We start from the raw sequence: 4,673 nt of genomic DNA on the forward strand, positions 1-4,673 counted from the left end.
AAAAAAAAAAAAAAAAAAAAAAAAAAAACAAAATCAGGATGTAATCAGGGAACTTTCTTTAACTAGGAGGACCATTTTCCATTAAGCATTGAAACTAGAAGTGTTCACACTGACTTAGAAACAGCTCTGTCCTAGTTCACAGGCCCAGGCGAATCTCATGTCTTACCTGTTTAACTTTCAGCTGTACAATTTCAGTACAGTTATATATATATATTTCTCTCATTATTTCATTCATTCCATTCAGATAACTCAAAAAAAAAAAAAAAAAAAAAAAAAATCCTGTTAAGGATAACTCTTTGTTTTACACGTAAAACACCCTAACTTGATTCTCTTCCTTCTATTCCAAATAGAGCTTGAGTTGCTAACTAAAAGTTATAGCTAAGTCGTTTTTTTTTTATTTTTTAAAAAGATTTTATTTATTTGGGGTGCCTGGGTGGCTCAGTTGGTTAAGCATCTGCCTTCGGCTTAGGTCATGATCCCAGAGTCCTGGGATGGAGCTCGGCATCAGGCTCCCTCCTCAGCAGGGTGTCTGCTTCCCCCTCGGCCTCTCCCTCGGCCCCTCGCCCCATTCATGCTTGTGTGCTCTCTTGCTCTCTCTCTGAAATAAATAAATAAAATCTTCAAAAAATTTTTTTAAAAAAAGATTTTATTTGTTCATTTGAGAGAGAGAGAGAGCATGAGTGCGGGGAAGGGCAAAGGAAGAAGGAAAAGCAGACTCCCCGCTGAGCAGGGAGCCTGACACAGGGCTCAAATGACCTGAGCCTAAGGCAGTCGCTTAACTGACTGAGCCACCTAGGTGCCCCTAAGTTTCTTTAAAACTTTGCCAAACCTAGGTTTTACAAGTTTTATTTAAACTTTTGTTACTTTTTTCAAAAATAATCTGAAAAAATGGAAACTAATTTGAAAGAAAGCTTACCTCTCTAAAAATGAAACAAATTTAATTTGTATTTTCAGACTTCTCAAATGAAAGATTAGTGACCAGGTTTAACACATACTTGGGGCCACCTCAAATAGTGATAAATATATAACAGAGTGGACGGACACACCTCTGCAATGTCTATAGAGGTCCCCAAATAGCACAGGTATTATTTACTTACATAGATACACTTCAATCTCAGTAAGGAAAACAATTTTATCAAAACAGACAGTAGGGGAACCTAGGTGCCTCGCTTGGTTGAGCATCTGACTCTTGATTTTGGCTCAAGTCATGATCTCAGGGTCAAGAGATTGGGCCCTGCGTGGGGCTCCATTCTGGGTGGGGAGCCTGCTTGGGATTCTCTCTCTCCCTCTCTTCCTCTGCCCCTCCTCCCCTCCCTCTCTAAAAAAAAAAAAAGAAAAGAAAAAAAGGGGGGGAACAGTAAATAAACAAAAAAAGAAAGAAAGAAAACACCAACCTAGATCAACCATTTTATATAAATAAACTTAAGTGAAAATCAAGCATATTAATATTGGAGTCAGGAGATGTGGTTATGAGTAGTCATGAAAAACATCTACAAACAAACAGGCAAACACACCAGTCATGCCAACTTTCACAATATCTAAATCTTAAGTGGAGATTAGAAAACAAGTAAAATTGAAAATATTATTAAAGTTATCTTACAAAATGTTGACATTATCCCTTGGTTAAGATCAAGGATTTTTAGAGTAAAAATTTTTTGCCTCTTTTCTCAAAAGAAAAATAATCTGACATCCTATTACAGAAAAGACATTGTCATAATTTGATTTACTCACTGCAAGTTTCTTTTTTTTATAACTTTATTTATTTATTTATTTATTTTTAAAGATTTTTTAAAATTTTTTATTGTTATGTTAATCACCATACATTACATCATTAGTTTTTGATGTAGTGTTCCATCATTCATTGTTTGTGCATAACACCCAGTGCTCCATGCAGAACGTGCCCTCTTTAATACCCATCACCAGGCTAACCCATCCTCCCACCCCCTCCCCTCTAGAACCCTCAGTTTGTTTTTCAGAGTCCATCGTCTCTCATGGTTCGCCTCCCCCTCCGATTTCCCCCCTTCATTCTTCCCCTCCTGCTATCTTCTTCTTTTTTATTTCTTAACATATATTGCATTATTTGTTTCAGAGGTACAGGTCTGTGATTCAACAGTCTTGCACAATTCACAGCACTCACCATAGCACATACCCTCCCCAATGGTCTATCACCCAGCCACCCCATCCCTCCCACTACCCCCACTCCAGCAACCCTCAGTTTGTTTCCTGAGATTAAGAATTCCTCATATCAGTGAGGTCATATGATACATGTCTTTCTCTGATTGACTTATTTCGCTCAGCATAACACCTTCCAGTTCCATCCACGTCGTTGCAAATCGCTTCATTCCTTTTGATGGCTGCATAATATTCCATTGTGTGTGTATATATATATATATATATATATATATATATATATATATATACACACATACCACATCTTCTTTATCCATTCATCTGTCGATGGACATCTTGGCTCTTTCCACAGTTTGGCTATTGTACTCACTGAAAGTTTCTTTCAAATTATCATTACTTTCCTAATTGCAACTTGAGGGTTCTGTACCTTAAATTTGTAAGAAGTAGCATATAGAAGCCAGCAAAAAACAGGAGTGAATTAGTTGTTCTCATGTCCCCAGGTCCTGGGGAGGTTAACTTTTTTTTTTTTTATCAAATAACTTGAGAAATCCTGTGATCCCCATAATATTTCTAGAGCCTTCCAGGAAGAGGAGGAGAATCATAAGAATGGACTTTTATCATATATCATTTTGCTTTCCGGATTCCTTCTTCCTAAATTGAGTTTTAATCACTATTCACTGCTTTATCTTTTGAAATGTCTTCTATCTACCTAGTCCCCTAAATGTGACGACAGCTTTTCACTTTCATTCCTCCAAACACTACTGCTGTATGCTCACTGTACACTATAAATTTTATGAAACCTTTATAAACTGTATTTTTATACCACTATAAAGAGCAGGATTAAAACTGATTTTGAAACGCGGTTTCTAAATCCTCATGACCACTCTGCACACCGAGACTTTATATTTATTGGCCAAGTGTCTTGTTGAGCCCTGGCCCAGTTATATGTTCTGGACTCCTTTCCCTCCTATGCCTTGCTCTGTGAATTACATGTACATGCAAACATCCCAAATTCATTTTATTTTTTTAAGTTTTTATTTAAATTCCAGTTAGTTAACATACAGTGTAATATTAGTTTCAGGAGTACAATATAGTGATTCAATACTTCCATACATCACTCGGTGCTCATCACAAGTGTATTCCTTAACTCCCATCACCAAATTCATTTTGTTTTAATTTTGAGAAAGTAACATTTCATTTGAGCCAATCATTCTGAACTGTACTTGCCCCAAAAGCTTTCCCTTCCCCAATGGAAAAAAATTTAAAAAAAAATCAAACTGTTTTCCTAAACAAACAAAGAAACAAACAAAAGCAATACCCACCCTGAGAGAAATTCATGTATCATCCTGGAACAAAGCACAATCAATTTTCAAATTAGAAATGCTTTCTTGTTTTCCATGCTTATGGAAACAAAAAGTAATAGAATAAAGTAGAAGCAAAGTACACTACAAAGAGTGGTAGATTGAAGTCAGAAGACTAAGAGTTTAGTTTAGACTTTTTCCTTTAGAAGAGAGAGAACTCTAAGTCACTAGCTACTCTGAGCTTTACTTTCCAATCCATGCAATAAACATATTTTGACAACCTGTTATGTGCAGGGTTGACCAAGCAAAGGTAAGAAAACTCTTTGCAAAAGAAGGCATGATGCACAGTGTTTACAGATGCAAAGTCATTTCTACTTGACAGTCTTTATGGAACCTTCCATCTCTGGCGTTAAAGGGAACACATTCTTGTTCAGTGAATGCTGGAAGGTTGAGAGTAGGAACACATTGTCCCCTTCATGCTGCCAAGGCAAGTGGCAGATAAGACATCCTTAATGACAGTATGTCACCCGAATGTTCCTTGATTTGATCATTTGTAGACAAGTCTTCTATTTCCAGAAAGAAAACTATAAGTTCAAAACTATAAAAAATAATAATAATAAATAATAAATAGATAATAGGGGCACCTGGGTGGCTCAGTCGTTAAGCGTCTGCCTTCGGCTCAGGGCATGATCCCAGGGTCTTGGGATCGAACCCCGCATCGGGCTCCCAGCTTGGCGGGGAACTTGCTTCTCCCTCTCCAGCTTCCCCTGCTTGTGTTCTCTCTCTCACTGTTTTTCTTTGTCAAATAAATAAATAAAATCTTTAAAAAAAATTTATTATCTATTTATTTTTTTATTTTTATTTTTTTTAAAGATTTTATTTATTTATTTGACAGAGAGAGAGAGAGAGCGAGAGAGGGAACACAAGCAGGGGGAGCGGGAGAGGGAGAAGCAGGCTTCCCGCGGAGCAGGGAGCCCGATGCGGGGCTCGATTTCAGGACCCTGGGATCATGACCTGAGCCGAAGGCAGACGCTTAACGACTGAGCCACCCAGATGTCCCATAAATTTCTTTCTTAATATTATTACTAAATGAAAAAAGGGGAGAAGAAAGTGTGCAAATGGTGAAGAAAGAGAAACCTACTCTACAAAAAGCAAAAATAAATTATTGAGAGAAGATTCAACTCTCCTTCAACATGATAAGAAAGAAATAGGATAAGCAGGCTGCCAATTAAATTGCTGTAA

Source organism: Phoca vitulina, unplaced genomic scaffold, assembly GCF_004348235.1.
Source record: "Phoca vitulina isolate PV1807 unplaced genomic scaffold, GSC_HSeal_1.0 scaffold34, whole genome shotgun sequence".
Taxonomy (NCBI): domain Eukaryota; kingdom Metazoa; phylum Chordata; class Mammalia; order Carnivora; family Phocidae; genus Phoca; species Phoca vitulina.